General features: G+C 39.8%; 1 protein-coding gene across 4 annotated transcripts in view; it reads right to left on the bottom strand.

Moving 5' to 3' along the window:
• CLASP1 (cytoplasmic linker associated protein 1) overlaps positions 1 to 21695 on the bottom strand; it is a 310506-nt gene that overhangs the window by 122360 nt on the left and 166451 nt on the right. The window lies entirely within an intron of this gene.

Below are 21695 nucleotides of genomic sequence, written 5' to 3'. Positions count from 1 at the left end.
CCTAGCCATTAAAAAAGATACTGCAACACCTTCCTTCTTGCATTTTTGTCTGAATTTCTATTTCTAAGAAAACAATCCTTAAGAACAATATATTGAGACAAAGAATATAAAAGATTTTGATGTTTATACTGCTAAACTTATCTTCAGAAAGATCATGTAAATATATATTTTTCCTTGAAGTTCAAAGTGCCCCATCTTGCCACACTGTTGCTGACACTGAACGTTATCATTTTTAAACTTTAACACATTTGATAGGTGAAAATATTCTTCAGTGTTGTATTTACCTGCTGAGATTGACCATTTATTCGTAAGTTCATTAACTTCTAATTTCCCAAGCAGCAGTGAAACCAATTAATATTCCTCAAGTTGCATTTAAAATTATAAAGAAAAAACATATTTGGGTTTTTAAAAATCAACCTATTTATAAACATCTGATGACACAAAATTAAAGCTATCATGGATGGTACACTATACAAAACACCAAGTGTTCTTATAGCAAGTGTGAGCCATTCAGGAGGCTCCACAAAGAACTTAAGAGTAATTACAAAGAAAACTAACATCTGTAGCTGGCAATACTCATGTTTTCTCAAAAAGGGCATTAGATATCTACCAATAAGTCTGAAGTAAATAATTATTCGTCAAAATACACACAAAGAGCACCCTGTTTATCTTGATTTAGTTGCTCTTTATCTCAACTACCAATAGTCAAGTCTTGTGTCTACTCAGGCCCCTAATATTCCTTACAACTCACTAACAATCCACTTCAAATTACATGGCTTCTTTAATTCAACATTAAGGGGTGAAAATACATCCTTACAAATAAATGCATATACTTGTGCAAATTAGCTTCCTTCAACATGCTTTTAAATTTCCAGGATCACCTTATCAAGTTATGCTGTGTCACAGATCTTCCCAACCACACTTCAACTTGTTACTGATTCAGATGTTCAATGGTCTATTAGCATAGACTGCCTATGCAGATTCAAAAGGTGATTCTTAAAACTGCAGAGCATACTAATAAGGCCCTTCCCAAGAGTAAAACTGAAACAAATGTAAAGGACAAGAACAGCTCAAAGGCAATGTCACTCCCTGAGCACTGCCAACATCAGCAGTGACAAGGACTGGTCTCAGCCTGTCTGTCCTTGGGGAATGGCTCCAAGAGGATCATCTGGACCATTGTCACCATTTGACCATGCTGAATAACTCTCGTCATTCTGCTCAGAACAATAATGGTTCCAGGCTATGGGAGAGTAAATAATGAATGGGGGAAGTGAGGACACTAATGCTTCACTGAAAAATTCATAAATTCTATGTCATGTAAATTCATTAAAATTATGTTTAGCTCAGACTTTCTAACATAGGCAAGCATGCCATTCAGAACAGCATTCAGTTATTGAGAATCATTTTCAATCAGACTAATTTCTCCAGAATTCCTGGGATTTCTGCTTGCAACAATGATAGACTAGCAAGGAAGGACCAGACTTCACCTCTTCCAGTAAATAGCTAGAAACCAGACAACTACTTTCAGATGGGACAGCGGGCAATACAGAGCTGTGATCCCCGAGAGAAGGGAAACGAACAAGGTGAGCTACACAACCACCCCAACTTTCTGCTTGGAGACAATTTCCAGGTCACCAAGTACAGGGAAGGGGAATCCAAACTGTGAACTCTGGTAGACTTGCTAAGTTAGGAAGGTGGAGATAAGAGTTCAGAGAAGCTGAGGTAGCTCGAACTTACAAGGCAGAGTGATGGAAAAGAGGAAGCCACACAGAAGGATGCTACAGAAATGCATGAGGTTCTGGGCCATACAATGAGTGAGATTCTACAACACAGGGAGCTATAAACTGAACAATTACCAAACTTTACACAAATAGGAAGATGTTCAAGCACCAGAGCAGGATATTGTTGGTGACTCACCCTAGGCACTCAGTAAAGACCCCAAGAGGGCAGGCCGTAGTAGTAGGGCAGACCTACTTCTGGAGTGAAGGCCACACTAAGAATGCCCTACAGAGTTTAAAAACAGGCCTCAAGGGGATTAGCCAGACCTGCAAATAACTTAAAACTGCTGGCCAAAACAAAGAATAACATTCTTTAAAGGTATATAACAGAGTGCAGACATCCCAACATTGTAACATAATATACAACATCTATTCAAAATATCATAAACGTGATGAGAAGCAAGAAAATGTGGCCCATAACCTAGAGGGAAGAACAATCAGAAAATAGTAACCAACTAAGAAATGACAGAGACGATGCAACCAGCAGAAAAGAATATTAAAATGGCTATAACCACATTCAACTGTTAAAGGAACAAACAGACATAATAAGAGAAAAGGAAGATTTTTTTAAAGGACCAAATTGAATTTGCAGAAATTAAGAAAACACAGTATATGAAATGAAAATTTCATTGAACAGGATTAAAAGCAGATTAGACAATGCAGGAAAAAAAGTCAGGGAATTTAAATACACAGCAGTAAAATTTAGCCTAAATTAATCACAGAGACTTGAAAAAAAGGGTGGCTGAGAAAAGAGGAACAGAGTCTTAGAGACCTACGGGGTAGTACCCAAGCAGTCTAACACACATGAAACTGCAGTGCCGCAGGTGCGGGAGGGAAGAAAAAACACACTACACATACAGGAACAAAACAGCAGGCTTTATCAGAAACCATGTGTGCCAGAAGACAGCGGGGAGACATCTGGAAAACGGTGAAAGGGAAGTATTAACCTAGAATTCTATTTCCAGCAAAAATATTTTTTAAGGATAAAGGCTAAATAAAAATTTATTCAGACAAATAAAAAGAATTTATCACCAGCAGATGTGCACTCCAAGAAATGTTCAAGGAAGATCTTAAGGCAAAGGGAAAATGATACCAAATGGGGACTTGGACGTACAGAACAAAATGGAGGGCACTGGCATAGTAAATACATAGCTAAATGTAACACTTTCTCCTCATATTTCAACTTCAGTAAAAGATAATTGTTTAAAGCAAGAATAAAAACCCTCAACAATAATTCCCATTTTTTTCATATTCTCACGTAATGGGCAGAAACCTGATGGCTAAAGAGGATAAGGTGGCAGTTAGGGTGTATGGGATGCCACACAAAAAACTAGGGAAGTGTGAGGAAAATGGAAGGAGCTTAGAGTCTGTCCTCAAAGAGCTTATGTTTTAAAAGTTAACTATAAACTTGTCCACATTTACTGAGGATGTCACAGAATGGAATACTGCTCTGAGACAGCGAGGGTTACATCCCCAACTCCTGTAAATACATCCCCAGGAAGGGGATGGGCAGAAGGCACACTGAGTAGCCAATGTTAGGTTTTAAAAACTTAAAAGTTTAAGAACTTACAGTTCTACAAGACTCAGTCTTCCTGGAAACGGATCTAGCAGAATTCCTTATCTTTTTTTTCTAAAAAGATTATAAACAACTAAATGTAGGAATAGTGAGAAGTAGGGTGCAGGAGTTAAGCATAGTGATGTTAATGAGAAGTGACAGTAGAAAGCCTGATAGCAGAACAAACAGACACTAAAATAAAGCAAACACGCAAATAAAAAACCCTCCAAACGGAATGCTCAGAATGACAGTGCCAGTACAGAGGACAGATCACATTTAGCTTAGTAGCACAGTAACAAGGGGTCCTAATTACAACCCCATGCCTCAAGATTGTATTATTTTGCATGTGATCTGTGCACTAACAAGGAAAGGAATCCATATTTTCTACCTGAATTGTAAATTCAAGGAAACAGGACCAAGAGTGTGTTCATTTCCTAGATTAACAGTTGCACAGACTGCTTTAAATTTTGTGATACTTCACTTCACTTGGAAAGGTGTTTGGAAGATAAAAGCCAATTGAGCCTTTTTTTGAAAACTAACACACTGTGTAAAGAAGTTCACCCTATGTTTCTCAGTATTTTGGACACCCAGAAAGTAAAGTCAAATTATCATGGAGGATATGACCTCAGGAAGGGTGCTCAGTTTCAGTGAACTGGGAAATTCTCTCATGTAGAATGTGCCATCCCTAACTGGAAAAATGAGCTGTATTTGCAACTGGACGGTGTTGGCAGAGGGTGGAGGCGCTCTGGGTCCTCCCAGGACGAGAAGGTCTTCGTCTCAGGTTCTCGTACAGCTCTGTAGTTCACAACTAAGTCAGTCCATACCAAACTCTACCATTCACTGAAATCCCCTTTTCTTCAGTGTTTTCAGTTAATCAAATAAATGTTAGGACAGAACATCTCTTTAAAGCTTTAAGTAAGGCAAAAACATGTGAAAATTAGTATTTTTAGCTATGTTGGCTTGTACTATTATATCAGTTTCAAACTTTTCAGAAAACATGAAAACATATGTTACACAGAAAATGGTCCTGCAGTCGCAGCGAAAGCCGTGCTAAGACGGAAGTATATACTGCAATACAGGCCTACCTCAGAAAAGAAGAGCAATCGCATATTAGTCTAAACTCACAATTAACGAAACTAGAAAAAGAAGAACAAACGAGGTCCAAAATCAGTAGAAGGAGGGACATGATAAAGATTAGAGAATAAATAAATAAAATTGAGAAGAATAAAACAACAGAAAGAATCAATGAAACCAGGAGCTGGTTCTTTGAGAAAATGAACAAAATAGATAAACCCCTAGCCAGACGTATAAAGAAAAAAAGAGTCTACACACATAAACAGAATCCATAAACAGAATAAAAAATGACAAGGGAAAAGTCACGATGGACACCACAGAAATACAAAGAATTCTTACAGAATACTATGAAAAATAATATGCTAAAAAATTGGATAACCTAGAAGAAATGGAAAACTTTCTAGAAAAATACAACCTTCCAAGGCTGACCTAGAAAGAAACAGAAAATCTGAACAGACTACTTACTAGTAATGAAATTGAACTGTTAATCAAAAAACGACCTAAGAACAAAACTTCTGGACCAGATGGCTTCACCACTGAATTTTATCAAACATTTAGTGAAGACCTAATACCCATCCTCCTTAAAGTTTTCCAAAAAGTGGAAGAGGAGGAAGTACTTCCAAACTCATTCTATGGGGCCAGAATCACTCTAATACCAAAACCAGACAAAGACACCACAAAAAAAGAAAATAGACCAATATGCCTGATGAACATACATGCAAAAATACTCAACAAAATATTAGCAAACTGGATTAAAACATATATCAAAATGATCATCCATCATGATCAAGTAGGATTTATTTGAGGGATTCAAGGATGGCACAATATTAGAAAATCCATCAACATCATCCACCACATCAACAAAAAGGACAAGAACTACATGATCATCTCCATAGATGCTGAAAAAGCATTCAACAAAATTCAACATCTATTCTTGATAAAAACTCTCAACAAAATGGGTATAGAGGGCAAGTACCTTAACATAATAAAGGCCATATATGACAAACCCACAGCCAAGATCATACTTAACAGCGAGAAGCTGAAAGTCTTTCCTTTAACATCAGGAACAAGACATGGATGTCCACTCTCTCCAGTTTTATTCAACATAGTTCTGGAGGTCCTCACCATGGCAATCAGACAACACAAAGAAATAAAAGGCATCCAGATTGGTAAAGAAGAAGCTAAACTGTCACTGTTTGCAGATGACATAATATAGAACATAAAAAAACCATAAAGAATCCACTCCAAAACTACTACATCTAATATCTGAATTCAGCAAAGTTGCAGTATACAAAATTAATACACAGAAATTTGTTGCATTCCTATATACTTACGATGAACTAGCAAAAAGAGAAAGCAGGAAAACAATTCCATTCATAATTGCATCAAAAAGAATAAAATACCTAGGAATAAACCTAATGAAGGAAGTGAAGGACTTATACACTGAAAACTACAGGATGCTCATGAGAGAAATTAAAGAAGATACCAATAAATGGAAACATATTCTGTGCTCATGGATGGGAAAAATTAATATTGTCAAAATGACGATCCTGCCTAAAGTAATGTACAGATTCAATGCAATCCCTACCAAAATACCAACAGGATTCTTCAACAAACTAGAAAAAATAGTTCTAAAATTCATATGGAACCACAAAAGACCCCGAATGGCCAAAGTAATCCTGAGAAGGAAGAATAAAGCTGGGGGGATTATGCTGCCCAACTTCAAGCTCTACTACAAAGCCACAGTAATCAAGACAATTTAGTACTGCCACAAGAACAGACCCACAGACCAATAGAACAGACTCGAGAGTCCTGATATAAACCCAATCATATATGGCCAATTAATATATGATAAAGGAGCCATGGACATACAATGGGGAAATGACAGCCTCTTCAACAGCTGGGGTTGGCAAAACTGGACAGCTACATGCAAGAGAATGAAACTGGATTACTGTTTAACCCCATACACAAAAGTAAACTCGAAATGGATCAAAGACCTCAATGTAAGTCATGAAACCATAAAACTCTTAGAAGACAACATAGGCAAAACTCTTGGACATAAACATGAGTGACTTCATGAACATTATCTCCCCAGGCAAGGGAAACAAAAGCAAAAATGAACTCACGGGACTACATCAAACTAAAAAGTTTCTGTACAGCAAAGGACACCATCAACAGAACAAAAAGGCACCCTACAGTATGGGAGAATATATATTTGTAAATGACATATCCGACAAGGAGTTAATATCCAAAATATCTAAAGAACTTACATGCCATGCCTCAACACCCAAAAAGCAAATAACTTGATTAACAAACGGGCAGAGGATAGGAAGAGACAGTTCTCCAAAGAAGAAATTCAGATGGCCAACAGATACATGAAAAGATGCTCCACATCACTAATCATCAGGAAAATTCAAATTAAAACCACAATGAGATATCACCTCACACCAGTAAGGATGGCCAGCATCGAAAGGACTAAGAACAACAAATGCTGGCGAGGATGCGGAGAAAGGGGAACCCTCCTGCACTGCTGGTGGGAATGTAAGCTAGTTCAACCACTGTGGAAAGCAATATGGAGGTTACTCAAAAGGCTCAAAATAGAAATACCATTTGACTGGGGAATCCCACTCCTTGGAATTTATCCAAAGAATACAACTTCTGAGATTCAAAAAGACATATGCAGCCCTATGTCTATCACAGCACTTTTTACAATAGCCAAGATACGGAAGCAACCTAAGTGTCCATCAGTAGATGAATGGATAAAGAAGATGTGGTACATATACACAATAGAATACTATTCAGCCATAGAAAGAAACAAATCCTACCATTTGCAACAACATGGATGGAGCTGGAAGACATTATGCTCAGTGAAATAAGCCAGGCAGAGAAAGACAAGTGTTAAATGATTTCCCTCATTTGTGGAGTATAACAATGATGCAAAACTGAAGGAACAAAATAGCAGCCAACTCAGAGACTCCAGGAAGGAACTAGCGGTTACCAAAGGGGAGGGGTGGGAGTGGGTGGGTGGGGAGGGAGGGAGAAGGGGATTGAGGGGTATTATGTTTAGTACACATGGTGTGGGGATCACGGGGAAAACAGTGTAGCACAGAGAGGCAAATAGTGAATCTGTGGCATCTTACTACACTGATGGACACTGACTGCATTGGGGTATGGGTGGGGACTTAATTATATGGGTAAATGTAATAACCACATTATTTCATGTGAAACCTTCATTACTGTATAACAATAACACCTTAAAAAAAAAAGTGTTATTGAGACAGGGACCATGGGTGTAGTCATAGTAGGGTGAGGTCCTCCAGAAAAAAACAAGGCAGGATAATTACAGTCAGAGCAGTGAAATTACATGCAAGGAAACCCCCTACCAAAACTCCCTGTCAAACATTAAGCTCTAGAGTCATTTTTCAGTGAGATCAGTTAATATTCCCCAGATAAAGGAAAGTAGCCCATGTTTTTATTATGCTAATCATTTGTAATCATGTGTAAGATACACTTCAGCATGTTAAAAGGCCCAGGCCTATGATGTGCTATCTTTCCTCCTTTAGATCTGATGACGTGATTTGCAATCTGGGCAATTAATAATGGCAAGCAAGCCCTGCCATAAACAACATAGCATAAGGCAAGAAGGATTCCACCATAAAGGTAAGGTTGCATTTTAATACCCAGGAATTTAAAAAGCAAGATCCTTAACTTACTCTTTAGCAAACAGATAATAACCCGGGTCCACTTTGGCGGCTGGGCAGGAGGCCTTGTTTGATATGCTCCCAGACCACATCGGTATCTCAGGGAGAAATCAGAGCAGGAAGTTCCTTACATTTAGTTAATTCTAAATATTCAAGTCCACACCCCTAAGCTTTTTATCATGTTCCCAAAAATCCTCAACTACCTATAAAACCCCTAGACAATGCACCACCCGGGGGCTCTCTTGTCCCCTTCTGGCATGAGCCAGGAGCTGTCCTCTCACTGTATCTCTAAATAAAAGCCTCTCCCTGGCCTCCTACCTTGAGTGTTTGCTAAGTTCATTCTTCCACTCCGCAAACAAGAACCCAGGCATCATTACTGCCCCTGGTTTCATGAAATAACAACAGACAAAGTGGAGTTTCATTTTGATCTTGTTATAGTTGGTAAAGTTAAAGCTGGTCACTCTTTTTAGCTCCCCCCTACAACCCAACTTTTAAAATCTAAACTCTGAGAAGGAAGTGGCCTACAATAAAAATCTGTTTCTTAGCACTTACTTGTCCATCTCCCCCTGCACTTTCCTCTGGAGCAATACCAAATGCTTTTAAAAACAAACTCAGTGTGTGTATAGCATAATTCCCTCTCCCTGCCCTTCACTGGGCAAACAACTAATTAGGAACATCACATTTTCAAAGCATCTAAAACTAGGTTATGGAGTGCTAATGCCCATTTTAATATCTCCTTGATTGCTTTCATTGTTAAATATTCCCTAACCCAACTACTGAAAATGGCACAATTTCAGAATCAAGGAAACAAAGCAAGCTAAGGTATTTATTGGAACAGTAGAAAGCTCTGAGCTTGCTTCAGGGCTTGCTGGAAGGAGGAGGACCTGTCTAAGGTAACAAACTACCTAGCTCTGCTCTCTGTCCTGTCCCACCAACATCAATTACAGCAAACCAGAAACCACCTTTCTCCATGTTTAAAGGAACCGTGGGTTTAGGCAGAGTAGGGTGAGGGCCTCTGGAGAAAAAGCAGAGCAAGATAATTACAGTCAGAACAATGTAACAATGTGCAAAGAAGTCCCTACCGAAACTCTGTGTTAAGTATTATACAAAGTCAGAGTCACATTAATTCTCTATGGTAAACATACCAGACTAGGAATATAAACATCAGTTAAAGGCACTGATAACTTTTACCCTAAGTAATAGGGTAAGAGGAGCAGCTTGACCTGGAATGTTTGAGTGTTCTGCCGATAAAGAGAAGTGTCTCAGCATAACCCGTGACTTCACTGTATCAATTAGATCATGATCCTGTAAAACTTACCTTAGCCTGCAAAAAGGCCCAGCTTATTTTTAACTGTACCATATGCTGTGTTTCCTTCTCTGATCCTGATCAAGTTATCAGCAACCTGAGCAAAAGATTAATTTAGTAAACACGCCCAGCTATGAACATTCCAAAAAGTTAAGAAGTAAGATTCTTATCTTAACACATTTTAGCAAACAGGCAACAAACCAGCCCACCATGGGGGCAGGGCAGGTAGTCTTAATTGGCATGCTCCCAGAGGGAAACTGCTATCTTGAGAAAGAATCAGAGCAGCAAATTTCTTCTGTTACCAATCAAAAAATGAGCATTCTGGGACCACTCAACAAGTCTGCACCTCTAGCATTTAACCCCATTCCTGAAAATCCTCAACTGTGCATAAAACACCTAGACAATGAGCCAACCATGGACTCTCTTGTCCCCTCCTGGCATGAGCCAGGAGCTCTGCCCTCTCAATGTATCTCTCAATAAAAGCCTCTGCCTGGCTCTCCTACCTTGGGTGTTTGCTAAGTTCATTCTTTGCCTCCGCAAACAAGAACTCCGGTGTCATCCTCACTGGGCTGCTGTGAGGATCATAAAGCAAAACAAAGACATTCGGGAAAATGCTTTAAAAATACTAAAATACTCTATCCACAATCTCGGTTAAATGGTTGGTATCATATATTTTCACAGATTGTTAATGGGTCCTTTATTATATGCATTGACAGAGGAAGATACTGAATGTCACTGCAACAAGAATCAGCTTTTCATTCTTCCTTCCTACTATATTGGCATCTACTTAGGATAAAAGTTATCAATGCCTCTAAGCCTGCATTTCAGGTTAACAGCAACTAATAAAGTAGGTAATTTGAAAGAAATTAATCAAGCAAAAGAACAGTTGTGGGTAAAATTGCAATATTTCCAGAATATCTCATGTGGCTTTAGCATATCTGCATATCAACAGTGAAAGGTTGGAGGCACCGGAGGGAGGGGTGAGCACATCTGACACTAATGATGTGCCAAAGTCCCTGGCTGCTGCCCCTTCCCAACCTGAAAAATGTGCCTTAGGCTAGCCAATCCTCGTGCTGCTGTAAATCTATGCTCTGCCTCCCCCTACCTTCTTTAAAAACTCCCTGCCTATCTAGTTGCACGCGACTTCTCCAGCCTGTGTTTCAGACTGCTGAACCTCGCCCGGGATTGTGCTCAAATAAACCACCTGGCCCTTTGTTGCCTCTCATCGCCTGCTTATTTCGGTTAGAATTTATCTTATATTTGGTGCTGAAGAAACCCGGGAAGGGGTGTGAGTGCGGGGCCCCGACCGGCCATCAGTGGCCCTGCCCCCTCCTTCCCTGATGCGGGACCTCAGCCTGCTCTCCGCTGCATGGACTATTTTCCAGTGAGTCCCTCAGTTTCCCCCGGTCTGTTTTCCTTCCTAACCCGTTTTCACCTGGTCCGTTCGAAATCGTAGCTAAGTCCAGGTTGGGGCATCTGGCCCCTTGGGCATCCAGCCCATCCGCGGGCATGTGGGATACCTGCCCCTGGCCCTGCAGTGTGGGAGACGTCCCTCACCCAGGCTCCCAGGATGTCTCCCCTGACTTGGCGTGCTTGGGACGCTGGGTGCTCCTCTCAGCGGGATTAGTTGGGAGGGTGACACAGACATGGGGAACCAGCCCTCGAAAGTGGAGGCTCAGATCCCACTGTGGTGTCTCATTTCTAATTTGGCTACTCTATATTTGTCCTGGGAAGTTGGCAAACGGAAGCTAGTCTTTCTTTGCTCTGAGGCCGAGCCTCAGTATCCCTTGGACAACCAATCTCGCTGGCCCCCTGAGGGAACTTTCGATTTTGGCCTCACTGACTTGACTAATTATTGCCACCGGAGCGGAGGGTAGGGTGAAGTCCCATATGTGCAGGCTTTTTGGACTTTGTGCTCCCACCCAGACCTTTATGTTAAGTGTTCAACGACCCAGGTTCTCCTGGCCTGATCTCCAGTTAAGGATTATCAGCCTCTTACTCTGCCCAGTCCTTCCTTTTCAGATCTGCTGGAGGACCTTAGTCTCCCACCTCTCTCAGCTCGCTACCCCCACCCCTCTCTACACCATCTTTAAGTTCTTTGTCCTCCCCCATGTTGCTGCCATCTTACTACATTCTCAACTGTGCCATCTTCCTGCTCCTCTCCTCTTACGGTGGCTGCACCACCCCTCCCCCTCTCCTTCTGCCTTCACTGCCCTCTTCCCCCACTGGAACACGCTCCTCCCGCGCTCTGGTTCAGGAAGCCACCGACAAGACTCCTCCCAGCACAGACCTGCCCCCTTTCTCTCCCGACCCTACACCCCTCCCCACACCCGCTGTTTTTTAAGTGGTCTGGCGTGGTTGTTGGGAGTGGGTGAGCTGGGCGTAGCAAGTGAACATCTTAGTGATTGTGTATTGCAGTGTGTGTGCCTGCCTACAGCCTGAAAATTTTTGTTGTGTCCTAAAATCTTAAAGTTTTGCTAAGTTAAGTAGACATATTTTGTGCTTAGAGATTATGCTGTAAAGAACATGGTGTCAGGAATTATAAAGTGTTCATGAATTTGTTAATCTCAAGAATACTAGTGCAATGGTTTACAATAGCCCACTTCTCAGCGTTCACTGAAAATTGAAGTTCCTAATAGTTTTGAAGGCTAATTAAAGCTTTTTAAAGAAGAAAACATCTCTACTTGCTAAAAGGATGTATGTTTTAATAAGAGAAAGTATAAAGAATGGAAATTTGTTTTGTTGAGGGTAAAAGAAAGTAATTGTTCTAAAGTACAGCTATTTATTTAAAGAGAGAGAACACAATGTAAAAGGAAGTTGTAGAAAGTTTGTGGAAGAATTGGTATGGTCATGCTATATAAAATTAAAGCAAAAGAATCTCAGTATCAAGTACACAGCAAAATTAGAATTTTGTTTTCAGTTAAAAAGACAAAGTTTTCTTAACTGTTAGTCTGCTCTCAATGTTGAAAGATTGCAAGGAGTTCTCTAATTGTTTTATCAAAACAGTTTCTCATGCTTAAAGTCTCAATGAGATGTCTGAATATTTAAGATAGAGATCTTAATATGAAAAAACTGAAAGCTAAGCTTTGCTAATAACTGTGTAACCTTCTGTATTTGCCTTTAAAATCTTTTACTGTCATTCTAGTTAAATAGATAAGTACTGTTTCATAGTAACTTATGATTCTATTTAGACAAATGCCTTAAAAAAACTTTAACAGCTTCCCAAAATCAAATTCAAAAAGGTGCTTTTACCTCTAGTTAACTGTGATATTTTCCAGAGGGCCCCTGGAACATGTCAGAAGAATTTTTTCTCATTAGAGAAAGTATTTGGCCAATTTGGCTTATTTTTCTGATATAAAATTAACTGTTAAATTACCTAAAAAGCACTGTCAAAGGGAATAATGCTAAACTTTGTTACTGAATGTTTTGTGTTAGAAAAATATCCAAATTTTCTTTATGTCAACTGTGTTACAGTAAGCTCTCATCAGATCTTTAACCACTGTCATTTGTTAAGTCTTTTGTCATATACAGTCACTGTTTTATTACTCCTAAACTAGTAAAGAACTAGATTTCACCAGAACAAGTATTAGTTACATAAGATGTAAATTAAAAAGGCAAAAGAGAGACCCCAGACTCCAATCCGTGACCTGGTAACCATGGCCTTTAAAGTCTTTAATACCCGTGATAAAGAACATGAGAAGAGGACAGTGTCCCAAACCCGAGCCTTCGCAGCGGCCCTGTGGCCGGCAGGACAGGGGTCGCATCACACCAAAGACGGGTCCGGAGCTTGTGAGCCTCCGGGACCCTGCTTCTGGTGTGGCCAAGAAGACCACTGGGCAAAGAGATGCCCCAACCCGACCAACAAGCCAACTAAACCCTGCAGTTTGCAGTAAGAGAGGTCACTGGAAAGTAGACTGCCCAGTTAGGGAAGGTCATCCTCCCGTGACAGAGTCTCGTGAGAGGCAGGGCCCCCTAAGGGACTCCCCTCCAGACCTGCTGAGCCTACTCGAAGACTGAAGATGCCTAGACTCGAACACCCCTATCACCCTTGCCAAGCCCAGGGTCACACTGTGAGTACTGGGTAAGTCCATCTCCCTTTTAGTGGACATGGAAGCTGCCTACTCTGTTTACCTTCCTTTCATGGGCATTTACATCCTTCCCAGGTCTCAGTCGTGGTGTCACAGGAACCCCCTCTAAGCCTCTAGAAACAAGTCCAGTAGCCTACACTTTTGAGAGCCATCATTTCTAGCCATCCCATCGTGTCCCATCCCTTTGTTAGGGAGAAATATCCTCTCCAAGCTTAGTACCTCTATCTCCCTGCCTCTTAGTCATCCCCAACCGAGCTCACTCATCATCTTAGCCAATATAAGTTGTAGCCCTGAGCCCTCCACAGACCCTCCTGTATCATCGACTGGCGTTAACCTGATAGTCTGAGACACCTCTACTCCTGTAGTGTCGAGCCATCATGCTCCAGTCCTCATCCACCTCAAAGACCTATCATCCTCTCCTTCTAGACCCCAATTTCCTATTTCCCAAGCCCATCGCAAGGGCATCTAACCTATCATTAACTATCTTCTTTCCCAAACACTTCTGGTACCAACTAATTCTCCCTGTAACACTCCAATCCTTCCAGTCAAGAAACCATTGGGGGCCTACCAGCTTGTTCAAGACCTGCAGATAATCAATGAAGCTGTAGTCCCTCTTCACCCAATCATCCCTAACACCCTTATACTCTCTTATCTCAAGTTCCCCCAGACACCTCTCCTACCTACCTTACTTCTCACTCTAAGAAAGATACCCCCTTGGCCCGCCCAATGCTCGTCTTTCCATTATTTCATCCAGGCTGCCTGCTACGAACAAGCCTCAGTCTGTCTCTCATCATCCAGAATACAGTACTAGACAGGGCAAAGCCTGAGTGACCATGCTAGATATATCTGTCCTGAGAGACGAAGACAACATTATCTGCTAGAACCTCCGGCCACTGATAAAGAGGTCAGACAGTAGAAGTGAACAAGACCATGTAAGTACATCGGTACTTGCCCCTTACATCCAAGCCTCCTCTGGCCTTCCATCAGCCTCAACCCTACCCACGCCGCCCCTCCTCAGCCAGAAGTAGCCGGATCGAGTTGGGGCCCATTATAACCAAAAGGCTGGAATGTAAGGTTGGAGGCACCGGAGGGAAGGGTGAGCACGTTGGACACTGATGATGTGCCAAAGTCCCTGGCTGCTGCCCCCTCCCAACCTGAAAAATGTGCCTTAGGCTAGCCAATCCTCGTGCCGCTGTAAATCTATGCTCTGCCTCCCCCTACCTTCTTTAAAAACTCCCTGCCTATCTAGTTGCACGCGACTTCTCCAGCCTGTGTTTCAGACTGCTGAACCTCGCCAGGGATTGTGCTCAAATAAACTGCCTGGCCCTTTGTTGCCTCTCATCGCCTGCTTATTTCGGTTAGAATTTATCTTACAAACAGGTATTCAGGGGTGGAGAGAAGTATGACTTTAGTGCATTTGCATATCCTCAGGGGTGGAAAGAAATTAATCTCCATATCAATGGGTAATTACCTGGGCAACTGCGGGCTTATCTGTACCTGAGAGGTCATGGGGGGTGTCGGTTTTGCTTCTGCCAGAGCCAGAAAGAGAAACGGCTCCAGACTGCAGTTTGTAAAGCAATAAATGGATTTTAAACTTTATTTCTCCCTTTGACTGATTTTGGTTTTATTTTGCCCTGGGATTTCCTCTCCCTGGACTTACAACAGTCTTTATATTAAACTCAGATCTACAAGCCTTTCTCCATGGCCTTTAAATAAAATAGCTGATTCCTCGAATTATTATTTGCCTTGTTAAAAAACAAATCCAAAATACATCTTAAGACAAATGCTACTTACAAGTAACACATTTTTGCAAATCCCCAAATGAAGGACTCTGGAAAAGATCACTTAAAAATGTGAATTATTTACCCCTCCTGCCCCCAGGTATTGGTGTCCTACAGTAGCTTAACCTGAATATGGAATACTGCCATGAGGGGCAAAAGGGAAGGGAACACTACCACTGTACGCTTTAAAATCTCCATTTTAAAATATAACTAACAAGCAGAAATACAGCATCTTCAACTATGGCCACTTTCAGCGAACTTAAACCAATTTAGTTTAAGAGATAGATACACCCTCACAATCTTCTATAAAATAACAGAAACTGAGCTGGATGTGTGGCAACTTCCAGAGATAAATGTTATATTGTTATAGTGCAGAGTTTTCCTCTGTAATACCTGTTTGAATGGAAGGGTTTGGAAATACCCTTCAGAGGCAAAAAACTAAAAGCCTGCCAGGAAGACCATCCCATAGGAGAGCAAGGCATGGACTGCAAGCTCTTTGTATCACATCAATTGCACCCTTTCCTCAAACACAAACCTTGTTCACACCGACTTCCTACAAAATCATTCCAATGCTGTCAAAATCTGGGTAAGATCTCCGTGGGAAAACCAAAAGCTAATCAGTAAGACTTATAAACCATATTTCTTTTGTAGTTTTTCAATTTCATTTTTGCACTTAAAAAAAGCAAATCTTTAAAGGGGAAGAAGAAAATTTTAAACAATGATTCTCAAGACAGGAGCAGTATCCCCACACTGCTGATCCACCTGTGGTCTTCCTCTATATAGCCAATAGTTTCCTTTCAAGACAGCTTATTAACGAATGTCTTTAAATTGCAAAATAATTATTTTCACAATCCACATACTGTGAATAGGAGAGCAGAAGAAAATTAAAAGCACGTTAAATAAACAGAGGCTGGTGAGGGCACAGCCAACCAGCCTCTTTGCCTACTCTCCTCCTAATCCTCCAAGGCTAACACAATGTTAATAAAGCTGTAGGTTTCACAGTTTTTTCCCCAACTCAATGCACATATTCAAGCCAATTATGTTCCTAAACTTTATCCGTGATTTAAAATTATCAAAGCCAATTGCTTTGATACAAACATATTTTGAAACAAAACATCTTAAGTATTTCATGTATTCTTAATCAGCAATAATTACAAACACTTTTCACAACGTATTAGAATAGCCTACCTTTCCGAGTAGTCATGATTGTCAGTGATCTTGGTCAAATGAAAACACTGCTCTGAAAGCTATTACCAACTCACAGCAACATATGCAGCAGCAAACTCTCCACCTACATGGCTTCTCCTGGGTGACTCAGCGCCAGTTGACAACTGCCACCGTATTCCAAAAGGAAGGCCTAGACTACATATGACAGTGATATTTTTATTCATTGAAGAGCGTTTTATTATTATTATTATTTTTTATTTTAGTATCATTAATCTACAATTACATGAGGAACATTATGTTTTCTGGACTCTCCCCAACACCAAGTGCCCCCCACAAACCCCACTACAGTCACTGTCCACCAGCATAGTAAGATTCTGTAGAATCACTACTTGTCTTCTCTGTGTTGCACAGCCCTCCCCGGGGCCCCCGGCACATTATACATACTAATCATTATGCCCCCTTTCTTTCCCCACCCCCTTTATCCCTCCCTTCTCAGTTATCCTCCCCAGTCCCTTTCCCTTTGGTAACTGTTAGTCCATTCTTGGGTTCTGTGTTTCTGCTGCTGTTTTGTTCCTTCTGTTTTTTCTTTGTTCTTATACTCCACATATGAGTAAAATCATTTGGTACTTGTCTTTCTCTGCCTGGCTTATTTCACTGAGCATAATACCCTCTAGCTCCATCCATGTTGTTGCAAATGATAGGATTTGTTTTCTTCTTATGGCTGAATAATATTGCATTGTGTATATGTACTACCTCTTCTTTATCCATTCATCTACTGATGGACACTTAGGTTGCTTCCATTTCTTGGCTATTGTAAATAGTGCTGTGATAAACATAGGGGTGCATCTGTGTTTTTCAAACTGGGCTGCTGTATTCTTAGGGTAAATTCCTAGAAGTGGAATTCCTGGGTCAAATGGTATCTCTATTTTGAGCTTTTTGAGGAACCACCATATTGCTTTCCACAATGGTTGAAATAATTTACATTCCCACCAGCAGTGGAGGACGGCTCCTCTTTCTCCACAACCTTGCCAACATTTGTTGTTGTTTGTCTTTTGGATGGTGGCGATCCTTATTGGTGTGAGGGGATATCTCATTGCGGTTTTAATTTGCATTTCTCTGATGATTAGTGATGTGGAGCATCTTTTCATGTGCCTGTTGGCCATCTGAATTTCTTCTTTGGAGAAGTGTCTGTTCAGCTCCTATGCCCATTTTTTAATTGGATTATTTGCTTTTTGTTTGTTGAGGTGCATGAGCTCTTTATATATTTTGGATGTCAACCCTTTATCAGATCTGTCATTTATGAATATATTCTCCCATACTTTAGGGTGCCTTTTTGTCCTATTGGTGGTGTCCTTTGGTGTACAGAAGCTTTTCAGCTTCATATAGCCCCACTTGTTCATTTTTGCTTTTGTTTCCCTTGCCCAGGGAGATACGTCCATGAAGAAGTCACTCATGTTTATGTCCAAGAGATTTTTGCTTATGTTTTTTTCTAAGAGTGTTATGGTTTCATGACTTACATTCAGGTCTTTGATCCATTTCAAATTTACTTTTGTGTATGGGGTTAGACAATGATACAGTTTCACTCTCTTACATGTAGCTGTCCAGTTCTGCCAACACCAGATGTTGAAGAGGCTGTCATTTCCCCATTGTATGTCCATGGCTTCTTTATTGTATATTAATTGAGCATATATGTTTGGGTTAATGTCTGTAGACTCTATCCTGTTCCACTGGTCTGTGGCTCTGTTCTTGTGTCAGTACCAAATTGTCTTCATTACTGCGGCTTTGTAGTAGAGCTTGAAGTTGGTGAGCGAGATTCCCCCACTTTATTCTTCCTTCTCAGGATTGCTTGGCTATTCAGGGTCTTTTGTTGTTCCATATGAATTTTAGAACTATTTGTTCCAGTTTGTTGAAGAATGCTGTCGGTATTTTGATAGGGATTGCACTGAATCTGTAGATTGCTTTAGGCAGGATGGCCATTTTGACATTATTAATTCTTCCTACCCAAGAGCATGGGATGAGTTTCCATTTGTTAGTGTCCTCTTTAATTTCTCTTAAGAGTGTCTTATAGTTTTCAGAGTATAGGTCTTTTACTTCCTTGGTTAGGTTTATTCCTAGGTATTTTATTTTTTTTGATGCAATTGTGAATGGAATTGTTTTCCTGATTTCTCTTACTGCTAGTTCATCAGTGTATAGAAAAGCAACAGATTTCTGTGTATTAATTTTGTATCCTGCAACTTTGTTGAATTCAGATATTAGTTCTAGTAGTTTTGGAGTGGAGTCTTTAGGGTTTTTTATGTACAATATTATGTCATCTGCATATAGTGACAGTTTGACTTCTTCTTTATCAATCTAGATTCCTTGTATTTCTTTGTTTTGTCTTATTGCCATGGCTAGGACCTCCAGTACTGTTGAATAACAGTGGGGAGAGTGGGCATCCCTGTCTTGTTCCCGATCTTAGAGGAAAAGCTTTCAGCTTCTCGCTGTTCAGTATCATGTTGGCTGTGGGTTTATCATATATGGCCTTTATTATGTTGAGGTACTTGCCCTCTATGACCATTTTGTTGAGAGTTTTTATCATGAATGGATGTTGAATTTTGTCAAATGCTGTTCCAGCATCTATGGAGATGATCATGTGGTTTTTGTCCTCCTTTTTGTTGATGTGGTGGATGACGTTGATGGATTTTCGAATGTTATATCATCTTTGCATCCCTGAGATGAATCCCGCTTGGTCATGTTGTATGATCCTCTTGATGTGTTTTTGAATTCGGTTTGCTAATATTTTGTTGAGTATTTTTGCATCTATGTTCATCAGGGATATTGGTCTGTAATTTTCTTTTTTTGTGGTGTCTTTGCCTGGTTTTGGTATTAGAGTCATGCTGGCTTCATAGGATGAGTCTCTTCCAGGCTATTTCAGGTCATTGCTTCAACACAGCACAGCACACGTGCCAGTCTTTTAACTTTATCCCTGTACCTGTAACTATGGAAATACATCTTATTCCTAAGATACCAAGACAATCTCAAACCTTGTAACATGCAGAATCTAATAGAAAAGCAGGGAGAGGGGGTGGGAAGCCATCAGAACCTGATCCACCTATTCACACTGTTTTTAAAGACCACCTTAAGATGATAATAGCCTGGCTTTCTTAATAAAAGACAGTCACTTCACCTTTAAATAAATGCTGTGTCCTAGCTACACTGGGCAACAATTCAGATTTTAGATAACAATCTGTCACCAGTCTATTTGCTTTCAGACTTGTCACAGGTATTTCTTGTGTCCAAAAACTTAGAAGCTGTATCTAACATTTTTCAGATTATACTATTTTTCTTTAGTGAAAAACAGTAAAGCAGAATGCATTTGGTAGCAAAATGATGTCCCAGATTTCACGTGTAAGAGCCAATAATTTTATGATTACCTTTTATCTAGCTTATAGTTCTGTCAACAAATAAATATTCTGTCTTTTTCTTTTGCTACAGATTTATTATGAGCATGATACTTTCATTCTCTCCACATAAACATGTTACTTTTGCTTACGAAATTCAAAGCATGCACATTTTAACCACATTAATGTCCATGGGCCTTTCTTCAATCAAATCCAATTAAAGATCATTAAGAGCCTGCAGATAAAGGACACTGACTAGTCTGTAGTTACTGGCTCTCTCATGCTGAAAATCCAATTCTCTCATGAGCATAAGCACATCTGCATGCTTAAAAAAAACTTACATAGATAATAATTTGATTTTTGAAACCCATGGAAGGAAAACACTGTAATTTTTGCTTCAAGAGGTATGCTAATTGTACGAGGGTAGGGGGAAAAAAAGCAACATCTATAAAACAATATATTTTTGACTCCCATATTCTTGCCATTCAAAGCTGAAAGCCTCTGGGTAACCTAGCAACAAAAAACAACCATACAAAGATGAACTATTATATTAAAGACAGGACAATCGCTTCCATTTGCTACTCAGTTGTTTATCCATTGCTGTTTTAGTCACAATTCTTACACTTAAAATAAAGTTTCACAGGTTTCATACAAACATAATCAATTACAAATACCAGAACAACATAATTTTCAACATGTCAAAAAATGCAAGCCAGGACAAAACCCATTTCTTCCCTAAGAGTATTGCTATTAAGTTAACAGTTTCTTGTAACTTAGCTCAAATCCAGAGCTTTTCTTACTCAAGAACATTATTGTTCACAAGTAAGGAAAGAAAAAATAGATAAATTAGACTTCATCAAAATTAAAAACTTTTAAACACCAAGAAAATGAAAAGACAAAACCCATAGAATGGGAAAAATAAGCCCAAATCATGTATCTGCCAAGAACCTTGTATCCAGAATATTTAAAGAACTCTTATAGCTCATCAGCAAAAAGACAAACCAATCTAAAAATGGACAAAGTTCTTGAATAGAGATTTTTCCAAATTCTACAAATGGCCAACGAACACATGAAATTATGTACAACATCATTAGTCATTAGGAAAATGCAAATCGAAACCACAATGAGATACCACTTCATACCCACTAGGATGACTATTAATAAAAAAATTTTTTAATAGGAAAAATTTGGGGGTTGTGTTGTTGAAGATGAGGAGAGACTGGAACCCTCACACATTTCTGGTGGGAATATAAAATGGAGAAGCCACTGTGGAAAACATTTTGACAGTTCCTTAAGAACTCAAACACAGAATTATAATTACCATGTGATCCAGCATTCTACTTTTAGGTATATACTCAAAAGAACTGAAAACAGTTGTTCATACAAAAACTTGAAAATGAATGTTCAAAGCAGTACTATTCATAATACCCCAAAGGTAGAAACAGTCCAAAGGTTCATCAATAGATGAATGGATAAACAAAGTGTGATACAGCTACACAATATCATTAAAAGGAATGAAGTATTGATGCACGCTACAAGATGGATGAACCTTGAAAATACTGCATCAAGTGAAAGAAGCCAGACACAAAAGAACACATTGTATTATTCCATTTCTATGAAATGTCCAAAGCAAATTTATAGAGAAAGTAAATTAGTGATTTCTTATAGTGGGGAGTTAGAGAGACAGAGGAAGGTGACAGCTGAGGAATACCAGGTTTCCCTCTTGTGGTGATAAAGATATTCTAAAACTGGTGATGGCTGCACATGCCTGTTAATACCCTAAAAATGAGTAAGTTATACACTCTAAATGGGTGACCGTACGGTAGGTGACTTATTTGCATGTATGCATGGATAAGGGGCAGTAG

This window comes from Manis javanica, chromosome 7, assembly GCF_040802235.1.
Source record: "Manis javanica isolate MJ-LG chromosome 7, MJ_LKY, whole genome shotgun sequence".
Classification (NCBI taxonomy): Eukaryota; Metazoa; Chordata; class Mammalia; order Pholidota; family Manidae; genus Manis; species Manis javanica.
This window is presented reverse-complemented; position numbering and strand designations above follow the sequence as displayed.